This window comes from Neovison vison, chromosome X (genome assembly GCF_020171115.1).
Source record: "Neovison vison isolate M4711 chromosome X, ASM_NN_V1, whole genome shotgun sequence".
Taxonomy (NCBI): domain Eukaryota; kingdom Metazoa; phylum Chordata; class Mammalia; order Carnivora; family Mustelidae; genus Neogale; species Neogale vison.
In genome coordinates, this window is record NC_058105.1 from 70,069,506 (window position 1) to 70,084,541 (window position 15,036).

Below are 15,036 nucleotides of genomic sequence, written 5' to 3' on the forward strand. Positions count from 1 at the left end.
CCTGTGTCAGTTCCACGCTGGACATGGAGCCTACTTCTCTCCCTCTCTCTCCCTCTCTCTCTCAAAAGAGAGAGATAAGTAGAATGGATTTTTAAAAAGCACACACACAACTCAACTACACCCTGTCTTCAGGAAACTCACTTCAAACATAGCAATCAAGGTAGGCTGAAAGTAGAAGAATAATTTTTTAAAAAAGATATACCATGTAAACAGTAATTTTTTTAAAAGCAGAAATGGTTATATTAATAGTAGATAAAGGAGACTTCAGAGCAAAGAAGATTACTAGGCACAAAGAGGGACATCACATAATGGTAAAAGGATCAAGTTACCAAGAAGACATGACAATCCTAAATGTGTATGCACCAACAACAAAGCTGCCAAATACAGGAAACAGGAGCACCTGGGTGGCTCAGTCGGTTAAGTGGCTGATTCTTGATCTCAACTCAGGTCTTGATCTCAGGGTTAAGAGTTCAAGTCCTGCACTGGACTCTATGCTGTGCATGGAGCCTACTTAAAAAAAATACACAAAGCAAAAACTGAGAGCACTGCATGGCAAAACAGATCTGTGATTACAGTTGCACAGTTCAACATCTCCTCTCTGCAACTGATAGAACAACTAGACAAATTCAGCAAAGTTATAGGAATATTCAACAGTACCATCAACGAAGAGGATCTAATTGACATTTATAAAACACTTCACCCAACAACGGAAGAATACATATTCTTTTCAAATACTCAGGGAACACTGACCAAGACAGGCCATATTCTGGGTTAAAAAACAAACTTTAAGGCAGGGCGCCTGGGTGGCTCAGTGGGTTAAAGCCTCTGCCTTTGGCTCAGGTCATGATCCCAGGGTCCTGGGATTGAGCCCCACATCGGGCCCTCTGCTCAGCAGGGGGCCTGCCCCACCTCACCCCACCCCCACCCACCCACCTCTCTCTCTGCCTGCCTCTCTGCCTACTTGTGATCTATGTCTGTCAAATAAACAAATAAAATCTTAAAAAAAAAACCCAAACTTTAAGGAATGGAAAGGAACCGAAGTCATACAGATTATGTTCTCTGGCAACAATGGAATCAAACCAGTAGTCAATATAACCTAAAGATAACAGGAGAATCTCTAAACACTTGGAAGCTAAACAGCATAGTTCTAAATAATCTTTGGTTCAAAAAGGAAATTTTTATTTTATTTTAAGATTTACTTATTCATTTTAGAGAAGGGGAGGGACAGAGGGAGAGGGAGAGAGAATCGCAAGCAGACTCCCCACTGAGGGTGGAGCCCGACATGGGGCTAGATCTCATGACCCTGAGAGCAAGACCTGAGCTGAAACCAAGAGTCAGATGCCCAACTGACTGTGCCATTCAGGCGCCCCCCACAAAAGGAAATTTTTTAAAAATATATTGAACTGAATGGAAATGAGAATATGACATATCAAACTTTGCAGGATGCCAGCAAAAGCAGAGAGGGAAATGTCTGGCATTAAATGTTCACATTAGAAAGAGACAAAAGGTCTCAAACCAATGGTCTGAATTCCTACCTCAGGAACCAAGAAAAAGAAGAGCAAAATAAACCCCAAACCAAGGAAACAGAAGGAAATAAAGATGGAAGCAGCAATCAATGGAATTGAAAACAGAAAAACAATGGAGAAAAATCAATGAAACAAAAAGCTGGTTCTTCAGAAAAGAGTCAATAAAATTGACAAAACTCGAGCAAGACTGACACAAATAAAAAGAGAGAAAACACAGATTACCAATATCAGGAATGAAACAGAGGATGGCACTACTGGTTCTGCAGCTATTAAAGGAATAAGAAGAGAATAGTGCAAATAACTACACGCTCCTAAATTCAATGTAGAAGAAATGGACCAATTCCTCAAAACCCACAAACTACCAGAGCCCTATCAAGATGAAATAGGCTCATCTGAATGGTCCCACAGCCATTAAAGAGATTGAATTTGTATAATTAAAGAGCTAAAGAGAAATCTTTAGGCCCAGATTTTTTCTACTAGAGAATTTTATGACATGTTCAAAGAGGAATCGACACCAATTTTACACAACATCTTCCAGAAAATACGAGGAGGAAACACCTCCCAAGTAACACTCTGATATCAAAATCAGACAAAGGCAATACACAAAAGAGGAAAATTACAGACCAATATCTCTGATTTTCTAAACAAAAATTTAACCTCAATCAACAATGATTTACCATGTCAACAAAGTAAAGAAGAAAAAAATATATGATCATACCAGGTAAAGCAGAAAAAGCATTTGGCAAAACTCCAAGAGCAAATCATGATTAAAACAACAACAACAACCTCTCAGTACACTAGGAATAGATGGGAATTTCCTCAAACTCATAAAGAGCATCTTCAAAAAGCCCGACAGCTAGCATCATACTTACTGGAGAAAAACTGCTTTCTCTCTAGGACGGGGACCAAGACAAGGATATACATTCATTATTCTTATTCAGCATAGCACTGGGAGTCCTACTCGCTATGGTAAGGCAAGAAAAAAATAAAAAATAGATCAGAAACAAAGAAAGAAAATTTTTCCTATTTGCACATGGCATGATTGTCCAATAGCAAATACCAAGGAATCTACAAAGCCACTCCTAGAATGAATAAATGGGCTCAAGAAGTCCAAAGGCAGTAAGATCAACAGACAAAAAGCAATCACATTTATATCTAAATGTGGAAACTGAAATATATAATATATATATGATATATGTAATGTATATGGAAACCAAAATCTCAGACATGATACCATATATCATCACTAAATATACATATATATATGTATGTATACATATATATTTATATGCAAATATACATAAATATATATATACACACACTTACTATAAATCCTGGTCAGGATCTGCATCTGAAAATTACAAAATGCTGATGAAAGAAAGCATAGAGCACTTAAATGATTCTATAAATTTAATGCAATTTCTACCAAAATCGCAGCAAGTTTTTGTAGACATATTTGTGCTTATTCCAAAGTTTATATGGAAAGGCCGAGGAACTGGAGTGGCCAAAACAATTTGATAAAGAAGAATAAAGTGGGGGGCGCCTGGGTGGCTCAGTCGTTAAGCATCTGCCTTCTACTCAGGTCATAATCCCAGGGTCCTGGGATAGAGCCCCGCATGGGGCTCCCTGCTCAGGGGGAAGCCTGCTTCTCTCTCTCCCACTCCCCCTGCTTGTGTTCCCTCTTTCACTCTCTCTCTCTGTCAAATAAATAAATAAATAAATCTTTTTTTAAAAAATGAAGAAGAAAGTGGGAAGAATTACTCTAATCAATGTTAAAGCTTACAATATAGCTACAACAATTAAGATAGTGATGGTGGCCGAAGGAGAACAGGTCAATGGAACAGAATGGAGAATCCAGAAATGGACTCACACAAATAGGACCAAATTATTTTTGGCAAAGTTTCCAAAGCAATTTAAAAGAGGAGGGATAGCCTTCTCAAAGAATGCTGCTGGAGCAACTGGACATCCATAGGCAAAACAAAACAAATCAAAACAAAAAAACCCTAAAGTTCATATCATATACAAAAATTAACTCCAAATGATAACTGATTTAGTTATAAAACAAACTAAGAAGTTTTAGAAGAAAATCCTCAAAACCTAGGGCTAGGTGCAGAATTCTTAGACTTGACACCAAAGGCATTATCTAGAAAAGGAAAAATGGATACATTCAACTTTGTGATATTTACAATCTTGTGCTCTCTGAAAGCCTAGGTACAAAGGATGAAAATACGAACTACAGACTGAAAGAAAATACTTCCAAACCATATGCCTGACAAAGGATTAGTATCTAGAATACTTCAAGCACTCTCAAAACCAGTGTATGTAAAAAAATTCTCCAAACTCAACAGTAAAATGACAAAGGATCCAATTAGAACATAGGCAAAAGACATGGAGAGGTATTTCACTAAAAACAATATTCAGATGGCAAATAAGCACATGAAAAGGTGGTCAACATCACTGGGCTATTAGGGAAAGGTAAATGAAAACTACAAGGAGTGGGGTGCCTAGGTGGGTCAGTCGGTTAAGCAGCTGCTTTCAGCTCAGGTCATGATGCCACATCAGGCTCCCCACTCAGCTGGGAGTCTGTTTCTCCCTCTGCCCTTCACCCCACTCATGCACTCTCTCTCTATATATATATATCAAATAAATTAGTAAAATCTTTTTTTTAAAAAAAGACTACAAGGAGATACACACTCATATCAGAATGGCTAAAATAAAAAACAGTGACAATACCAGATTCTGACAAGGATGCAGAGAAACTGGATCACTCACATATTGCTGGTGAGGCTATGAAATGGTTCGGCCACTGTGGCCTAGAATATGGCACTTTAAATCAAAGTAAACTTACCATACAACCCAGCAATTGCACTCTTGGCATTTATTTGCCTCAGAAAAATGAAAATTTATGTTCACACAAACCTATACACAAACATTCTCAGCAGCTTGCTTCCTAAAAGATCCAAACTGGAAACCACTAAGATGTGCTTCAATGGGTTAAGCAAACAGTGGTACATCCCTACCACGGGATACTATTCAGCTATTAAAAAAAAAAAATGAACAACTTGAATGAACATCAAGGAAATGATGTTGAGTGAAAAACAGCCAGTCTATAAGATATATACTTCATGATTCCACACATGTAACATCTGTGAAATAACATAATTATAGAAATGGAAAAGAGATCACAGGGCGCTAAAGTGTCATGAGCACTGACAATGGAATTAGATTGTCTTCTAAACCCAGCTCCACTGTGTGCTAGTGGGAGTTGGGGTAAGAGGTGTCATCTCACTCAGCCTTGATTTCCTCTGGCATAAAAGTTTCCATTCATGTACTCAGTCAGTCAGTCAGTCAACGAACATTTAGTTCCAGGTGTTGAAGATAGATAGCATTGACCAAAAGAGACAAAATCTTTGTCCTCATAGAGCAGGCATCCTGGGCGGGGTGGGGGCGGGGAGAGGGGCAGTAAACAAACACACCAATTAATGTGTATCAGCAGAGATTGTACTCTAAGAGAAAGTAAATCACAATGAGGCCAAAGAGGAGAAAACATATAGAGTATTTAGTACAGTGCTAGAACATAGTGTTCAAAAATATTAGTTGTTGTTAGACGTTGTTGGTAATGAGAAAACGGCTATTTTTAAAGTTTTAAGTGTTAGTAAGGGCAAAGGGACAGGAATGTTCTCATATACTCTGGTGGGAGTGCAATCCATACAGCCCCCTTGGAGGCCAATTGGCAAGTATTTTAAAATTAAAAATACCGGGGCACCTGGGTGGCTCAGTCGTTAAGTGTCTGCCTTCTGTTCAGGTCATGATCCCAGCGTCCTGGGATGGAGTCCCACATCGGGTTCCCTGCTCCTGGGGGAGCCTGCTTCTCCCTCTACCACTTCCCCCTGCTTGTATTCTCAAATAAATAAATAAATAAAGGAGTCCATACATGTAAAGCATTTAGAACAGCGCTTAGCACATAGTAAGTGCTATATAGGTATTTGTTGAATAAATTCTACCTCTCAGTATCTACCTAGGGAAACACAGGGGTACCAAAAGCAGATTTAGAGATGTTCGTCTACAACATTCTTTATAGCAGTAGAAAAAAAAATTGTAACTACCTAATTTTTTTAATTTAATCGAAAAATTTAAAGATAGGTGCACTTGGGCGGCTGAGTCAACTAAGCGTCTGCCTTTAGCTCATGTCATGATCCCAGGGTCCTGGGATTGAGTCCCTTGTCAGGCTCCCTGCTCAGGGCGAGTCTCCTTCTCCTCTCCCTCTGCCCCTCCCCCCTGCTTATTCTCTCTCTCTCTCTCTCTCTTTCTCTCTCTCATTCTCAGTCTAGTTCTCTCTCAAATAAATAAAATCTTTTTAAAAATTTTTAAGCTAAACTACCTAAATATCCATCAATAAAGCAATGGTACAGGGTGCCTGGGTGGCTCAGTCGGTTAAGCATCTGACCCTTGATTTGGGCTCAGGTCATGATCTCAGTGACATCAAGCCTGGTGTCAGGCTCATGCACCAGGCATGAAGCCTGCTTGGGATTCTCTCTTTCCCTCTCCCTCTGCACAGCCCCTCTAAAAAAGTAAGCAATGATGAAACAAAGTAAGTTATAGTGATCCTATGGGATACTATGAATCAGCTAAAGAAAATAAAATAGAGCTCTATTCTAGCATGGAAAGATCTCTGAGAAGTGTTGTCATGTACCAAAAAGCTAGCTCAGAATGATACATACACTATGAGCATATCTAAACAAAACAAAGCATACAATATTGTATGTGTGTGTATATGTGTGTATGTGTATCCATATGTAGAAAAATATCTGGAAGGATAAACTTCAAATTGATGTTGTTAGAGTTGCTATCCGGCGGGGAGTGTTGGGAGAAGCAAGATGGAATGTAAAAGTGGTCAAAAATTATTATTTTATATTTTATAAGGAGAATATATTCATCTGCAACTTATATGATTAGAAGGATTTTTTTTTTTAAGTTTCATGAGGAAGTAGCCAGAAGTGGCCAAAAGGAATTATCTTTTCAACAAATCCTAAAACATTTCGATATCCATAAGCAATAATTAACACAAAATGGATCATGAACCTAAATGTAAAATCTAGAACTATTAAAGTTCTAGAAGAAATAGTAGGAGAAGATGTATATGATTTTAGGTTAGACAAAGATTTCTTAGATACAATACCAAAAGCATAATCCATACAAGAAAAAACAACTGATAAACTGGGCTTCATCATAATTAAATACTTTGGCTTTTTGAAAGATACTGTTTAAAAAAATGAAAAGCTGGGGGTGCCTCTGTGGCTTGGTCTGTTGAGTGTCCAGCTCTTGACTTCAGCTCAGGTGGTGATCTCAGGGTCCTGGGATTGAGCTCTCGCATTGGGCTCTGTGCTTAGCAGGGAGTCTGCCTGAGGATTCCCTCCCTCTCCCTTTGCCCCTCCCCCTGATCACACACATGCTCTCATTCTCTCTCAAATAAGTAAATAAATCTCTTAAAAAAAAAAAAAAGACATGGGGCGCCTGGGTGGCTCAGTGGGTTAAAGCCTCTGCCTTCGTAGTGGGTCGTGGTCTCGGGGTCCTGGGATCGAGCCCCGCATCAGGCTGTCTGCTCAGCAGGGAGCCTGCTTCCTCTCTCTCTGCCTGCCTCTCTGCCTACTTGTGATCTTTCAAATAAATAAATAAAAATTTAAAAAAAAAGACAGGGGCACCTGGGTGGCTCAGTCCTTAAGCGTCTGCCTTCGGCTCAGGTTATGATCCCAGGGTCCTGGGATGGAGCCCCTCATCAGGCTTTCTGCTTGATGGGAAGCCTTCTTCTCTCTCTCACTCCCCCTGCTCGTGTTCCCTCTCTCTGTCTCTCTCTGTGTGTCAATTAAATAAATAAAATATTTTAAAAATAATAAAAGACAAACTGCAAACTTGAAGAAAATATTTGCAAATCACATAGCTAATAAAGGATTTTCATCCAGAATATATAAAGAACACTTAAATGCAATAAGAAAATAACTCAAGTTTGAGAAATAGACAAAACATTTGAGCTGATATTTGGATGGCAAAGAAGCACATGGAAAGATGTCCATCATTAGCTATCAGGGAAAGACAAAATAAAACCACAATGATATACCATTATACATTATTAGAATGGCCAAAATTATTAAGATTGGCCTTCATAGGCAACAAAAGAAAAAACAGATAAGTGTACTCCACCAAAATTAAAAATATTTGTGTATCAAAGGACTCAGGACTGTGAAAAGACAACCCACAGAATGGGGGAATATATTTGCAAATCATAGACCTATAAGTATTCAGAATACATATATAACTTTTACAGCTCAACAGCAACAAAACTAACAGCCCAATCCAAAAATAGGTAAAGGATTTGCATAGACATCTCCCCAAAGAAGGTATACAAATGGCCAATGAGCACATGAAAAGATGCTCAACATCACTAATCATTAGGGGAAAGCAAATCAAAACCATCATGAGATACCACTTCTTACCAATTAGAATGTCTATTTTTTTTTTAATGGAAACTAATAGGTGTTGGTGAAGACAGAGAGATTTGGAATCCTTGCCCATTGCTGCTGGGAGTGGAAAATGGTGCAGCCACTGTGGAAAATAATTTGGCAATTCCTCAAAAGTTAAGTGGAGAATTACCATTTGGTCCAACAATTTCACTTCCAGGCAGAGCGCCAAAAGAAATGAAAGAAGTGACTTAAACAGATACCTGTACACCCGTGTTCATTGCAGCAACACTCACAATAGCCAAAAGGTGGAAGAGACCCAAATGTCCATCAACAGATAAATAGATAAACTAACTGCAGTGTATACCTGAAATGGAATATTATTCAGACTTTAAAAAGAATGAAAATATGGGCGCCTGGGTGGCTCAGTGGGTTAAGCTGCTGCCTTTGGCTCAGGTCATGATCTCAGGGTCCTGGGATCGAGTCCCGCGTCGGGCTCTCTGCTCAGCAGGGAGCCTGCTCCCTCCTCTCTCTCTCTCTGCCTGCCTCTCTGCCTACTTGTGATCTCTCTCTGTCAAATAAATAAATAAAATCTTTAAAAAAAAAGAATGAAAATATGAGACATGCTACAACATGGATGAACCTTGAAAACACTCTAAGTAAAATAGGCCAGATGGAAAAGAACAAAGAGCATATAATTCCGCTTACATAAGATACCTAGAATAAGCAAATTCACATAGAGGCAGAACGTTGAAAGAGGTTACCAGGGGCTGAGGGCAGAAGGGCAAGGGGAACAATTGTTTAATGCATTCAGAGTTTCTGTTCAGAAAGACAAAAAAAATTCCGGAAATGAATAGTGGTGATGGCTGTACAACATCATGAACATACTTAATACCACTTAATTTTACACTTAAAAATGGCCAAAATGGGGTTGCCTGGGTGGCTCATTCAGTGAAGAGTCGCCTTCAGCTCAGGTCATGTTCCTGGGATTCTGGGATGGTGCCCCACATTGGGCTCCCTGCTCAGCAGGGAGTCTTTCTCCCTCTCCCTCTGCCTCTCTGCCAGCTTATGCACTCTGTCTCTCTCTCATGAATAAATAAGTAAAATCTTTTTAAAAAATAAAATAAATTAAAATTAAAATTAAAAAAAATTTAAATGGTGAAGATGGTAAATTTTATGTTGTGTATATTTTACCACAATAAAAGTAAATAAATTAAAAAGACTGACCTTAACATGTGGAGCAACTGGAACTCCCATAACTGCTCATGGCAATGTAAAATACTATAACCACTTTGGAAAACTGTCTGGCGTTTTTTTTAAAAAGTGAAATATGCATTTCCTATATGATTTTAGCCATTCCAATTATAGGTATTTGCCAAGAGAAATGAAAATATTTGAAAATAAAAATACTTGTGTGGAAATGTTCACAGGCCAAAACTGGAAACAACCCAAATGTCTATCCATAGGTGAATGGATGAGCTCATTGTGGTTTACCACACAATGAACTACTATCCAGCAATAAAAACGATAAACTACTGGGGCCCCTGGGTGGCTCAGTGGGTTAAGCCCTCTGCCTTCACCTCAGGTCCTGGCCTCAGGGTCCTGGGGCTGAGCTCCGCATTGGGCTCTCTGCTCAGCGGGGAGTCTGCTTCCCCCTGTTTCTCTCCCTGCCTCTCTGCCTACTTGTGATCTCTGTCTGTCAAATAAATAAAATCTTTAAAAAAATGTGTCAAACTGTATATATATTTTTTAATTTATTTATTGGGGCACCTAGGTGGCTCAGTCAGTTAAGCATCTGCCTTTGGCTTGGTTCATGATCCTGGGGTTGTGGGATTGAGCCCCTCATGGGGCTTTCTGCTCAGTGGGGAGTCTGCTTCTCCTCCTGCTCCTCCTACCATCCCTCACCCTATACTCCCGCTCCTGTGTTTGCATTCTCTCTCTCTCTGAAATAAATAAATACATTTATTTTTTATTTAGATTTATTTCCAAGAGAGAGTGCGCACAAGCGGGAGGGACAGGAGAGGGAGATGGAACCCCAATCAGACTCCACACTGAGCACAGAGCCCCATGAGGGCCTTGATCTCACGACCCTAGGATCATGACCCTGAGATCACAACCCGAGCGGAAACCAAGAGTTCGATGCTTAACCAACTGTGCCACCTGGGCACCCCCACACCATGTAGTTTAGATATGTGTGCTTTATTGTGTGTCAATTATCCCTCAATAAAGCTGTTTTAAAAATAAGTTTAAGGGAGTAGCCAGGAGTAGTCAGGAGAGAATTGGAGTACGAATTCACTGACTGAGTCACTACTATGTTCTGTGAACTTGACACACTGTCCCTGATCCTTACAACCAACTAAAGAGTAAGGATTGTTATCCTTATTTTCTGATCAGTAACCTGATGTTCAGAGAAGTGAAACCACTTGTTCATGCGCACACAGAGACAGATCCAAACTGTGCTCTTTCCACTCTGCCTCACTATGTCCCAGCAGTGTGAGAAATGGAAGAGAAGACAGTGCTGGCTCATTGGTTGCTGACAATTAGTGGATCGGGGAACATAAGCCATGAAGGGCTACTCTTTAAGACAGGGAGGCAGGGGTTTGGACTACTCCACTCATAGCATCACTTATGACCATGAACCACTCATACACGTCCTTTCCCTCTGGTAACCTGGGACAGGATACTTGGGGATTCATATGTCTCAGTTCTCTCCTTACCATAGACTCCACTTCCCAAGCCCACACTTAAAGAAATAGAACCATGCACTGTGCGATTTCATTTAATGCTAAGTCAGTTCTTAGAACACAACAGAGCAGAGAAAGATAATTCAATACACTGTAGTGAGAAAATTGGTTAGCCGTTTGGGGAAAATGGAATTTTTCTTTTTCTTTTTTCTGTTTGTCTTTATCAACCCCAGGCTGATAACAGAATTAAATATATGCTGTTAAACAGAATTGAGTATTTAGCAGATCTTTGAACTGATGGTAACCTTCTAAGCTTTGAATTGACAGGAAGAAATTGCAAGAGAAAAGATCAATAGATTGAGTTCTATAAAATTTTGAAACAGAAAAATGTACACAGAAAAATGTAACCCAAAGGAAAATAACCAAATGGTAAAAATATCTGCCTCAAATATGACAGAAAATGAACTTCCAGGTTTCATAAAGCACTCTTGCAAATCGATCAGACAAACACAACACGTCCCCCAAAGATAAATGGGTAGAGATACTTCACACAAGAGGAAATGGACTGGGTAAGTACGCATACGGCAAAATGTTCACCCTCACAAGTGGTTTTTTAAGTGCAAATTAAAACAATCACATTAGTGAAAATTAAGAATAAGTAATTACCAGGCTGCCACGAGGATAGTATAATTGAAAGGATCTTCGGAAAAAGGTTTTTGGCAATATGCATACATGACTGCAAAGTGACTCTTAACATAGTGCTCCTTCTCCAGCGGTTACTGCCAACCACTCTCATGGGCTGAGCCCAGACGCACCTGTTCTTCCAAATGTGAGTCCCCAGCACAGACTGTGCACCTGCAGACCTCAGCCTATAAGACATCTCTGATCTGATGGCCCCCTCCTCAGCTGTGCATCTCACTCAAAGCAAGAACGCCTCCTCCTTTTTCTCAGTGAATGCACCACTGAGTCACCAAGCCAGAGACCTGGGAGTCATCCTAATTGCCTCTTTGTCCCTCACTCCTGCACATTCATCTTTTCCATCAGCTCCTGCCAATACTCCATCTTCAATGTCTTTTGAATCTGCCTCTTCCCCCACCCCCATAGTCACAGATGTGGGTCTCACCTGCTGTTTCTTGCTTGTATTGTTGAAATAACCCTGACCCATCTCCTCCAAGGCACTGACACTTCCTTCAAGCCATTCTACAGGGAGCCGTGGGAGTTATCTTTATAAAATACGAAGCTGATTCTGTGTTATCCTTCAAATCTTTCAATGTACCCCCACCCATTGTATACCTACAGGCTAAAGTCCAAGATTCTTAAGGTTTAGCGGCCCTCTGTCCTCCAGACTGCCTCTCCACCATCTTTTCTCTGGTGAGCTTCTCCTAGTTTTCTGCCCCCTCCTCCCAGCTGGCCTCTCCCATTGTAATGGGAATTCCTTGCAAGCCGAAGAAGGGAACGAGATCTTAATCATCTCTGCCTCCCTGGTTGGTAATACTGAGGTTGACACGGAGTAGGCGCTCAGTAAATATTGGGTGAAGAAATGGATTTCTTCTAAAGAAATCATTCAAAAATTAAAATTAGGGGCACCTGGGTGGCTCAGTCGTTAAGCATCTGCCTTCGGCTCAGATCAAGATCCCAGGACCGTGGGATCGAGACCCGCATCTGGCTCCCTGCTCAGCAGGAAGCCTGCTTCTCCCTCTCCCACTCCCCCTGCTTGTGTTTCCTCTCTCGCCGTGTCTCTCTCTGCCAAATAAATAAATAAAATATTTAAAACAAAAAAAACCCAAATAACCCCACAAAAAAACAAAGAACAAAAACAAAAATTTAAATTTAAAAAGTCATTCGACAGAAGGAAAAAGCTTATGAAGGAAAACGGCTCACTACAGCAGCATTCATAATACAGAAAAAGTGCAAAAAACTTAATGTTCAACAATAGAGAACTTTTATTAATTACGGGACAGCCATTTAACGGAATATGATGCAGCTGTTAAAATACTAATTATGAAGATTATGTAGCAACTCAGAAAGTGTTTATTATATAATAAAAGCAGAATACAAAATGGTCTGTATGCTAGGACTAAAATTATGTAGAAGTATGCACGCACACAAACTGATCAGAATGAGAAGAGGAAAAGGAACAAATGAATACAGATGATGTATTTAGGGTGTTTGGGGAGGTACTGTTTGTGATTTTCTTAAGCTCTTTGCAAATTCCCCTCGTTGTTGATAGAATGTCTTTGTGCATAAATACAAATTGACAGAGGAAAAAAAACATGTATACTGAAAAAGGTACTTGGATTCCCTGAAGTCTTGGACAAGCTGTGGTACAAAAGTAAACAAACCACTGACCTGGGAGGCAAGACACCAGCTCCTCACCCCACCCCCACCCCTAACTGGCTGTGGGATCTTGACTAAGTAAACTCTGCAGCTCTAGCCCCCATTTCTCCTACCCTCTCTGGCTGCAAGTCCCATGGTTGTTCCTCACTCCCGAATCAAATCCCGTCATTTCTGTTCACTGTACCACCATCTCCCGCAATGACCTCAGACGGAAAATCTCAGAATTCCCCGACCATTCATTGTCTTATCACCTTCACTCTCTAATTCCCACCTCCAGTCCATTGTCCCTCCTTTCCAATAATCATTTATAGCATGCTTCACTGTGGGCCTGGTTTCAGATAAAGAGGAGTCCCTGCCCTCCTAGTCAGCACTGTCTGGTTGAGAAGAGCCAAAAATTTTTTCCTCTCTTGCACCTTTGCAGACTGCTGAGGAGTAAAGTGGGGGGGGGGCGGTGTAGAGACACATAAAGCAGGACCTCCTGAGTAATGAGCTTGACCCCATTGTGGGAGGAGTTTAGGCACAGGCTGGATACTCTTGAGGGGTAATATAGTAAGTCTTGGTAGAATGAGTGGGCTGTTGACTCAATTTATTCATTCAACACGTATTTACCACAAGTGCTGGACACAGCATCAAGCTCTCTGTTAGGTGGCAAAGGGCCTGACCAGATGAATTAGGGCAGTCTCTGTTATGGGGATCATGGAGATGCTCACAGTCTAGTGAAGGACAGACGAGGACACTCACTACTCATTACACCGCAATGTGCAATGTGCTTTCTCCGTGTTTGAACAAAGGGCTCTGAGGCAGAGGAATGTGGGATTGACTGTGCCTGCGGGGCCTGTGGGCTCACAGAGCCAGAAGGACTTGAGTTGTTAGGTATCCCTGAGGCTGAGGAGTGGGACTAGATACCCAGAAAAGGGGAGTGGGCTGTTCCCATGGCAGGTCCAGGCTGAGGAATCATCAGGTCCACAGTCAGGACGCTTGAAAGAGGCAGCTTTCTGAGAGTGGTAAATAGTTTGGAGTGGCTTAAGCTTTGAGGTTTAGGGTGGGGGAAGGGAGCGATGAGTGTCCAGGGGCAGTCAGGGGCAGGTGACAGGCGGTGAGACCTGAGAGACCAGGCAGGAGGGCCAAGGGCAGTTTCAAAGTAGGAAAGTAGTATGATTAGATCTAAGTTTTGGTAAGATAACCAGATGGTCTCTCATGTCTCCTCTCTTCCCTAAGACTTCATGGTAAGTAGCAAAAGTGTGCTATAGGAAGTTAGGGGCAGGGTGCCAAGGTTCTAGCAAGGATCCTACCCTCCTGCCCCCCTACACTCCACCACCTAAGCGATCTGGGAGAAGCAAGAGAGAATAAAAATGTTGGGTCTCTCTGGGGGCACCTGGGTGGCTCAGATTTCTGTTCAGGTCAAGATCTCAGCGTCATGGGATGGAGCCCCTCCCTGGGCTACACACTCAGCCTCCAGTCTGCTCGGGGTTCTCTCTCCCCTCTCCCTCTGTTCCTCCCCCTGCTCTGGTGCGTTTTCTCTCTCTCTCTCTAATAAATGTCTTTTTTAAAAAAATGTTGGTTCTTCCCAATTTACAGGATGGGAAGCTTGGCTGGCTCAAGGGAACTCGGAAAAAAGGACAAACAAAATATATTTCAGAATTAATATTAAATATCTATTAAAACGCATTCTGCTGAGAATACCCAGACTGATGAATCATAGACCTGCACCCTTTTAACAATACATTATATGTTAAGAAAAAAAAATACGTTCTACTGATTTTACAATCTCTTGTACGTGGGACTTCATTTAGCCTCACTCTGCCCTGTCCTTGAAGGAAGGGACCATGTCTAGCTCATCTTGTATTTCCAGCAGCTAACACTAAATCACAGCGCACCCGAGGCGCTCAGCAAATATTGGTTGCAGCGGAGGCCAGAGAGAGAGAAAATCGCCCAAGCTTCGACCCTATGACCTCCCACCAGCAGGTGGCAAGATAGAATCCGGGTGCTCTGGGAAAGGGCGGAACTGGGCGGAGCGTTTGCGGCTCCGTCGCG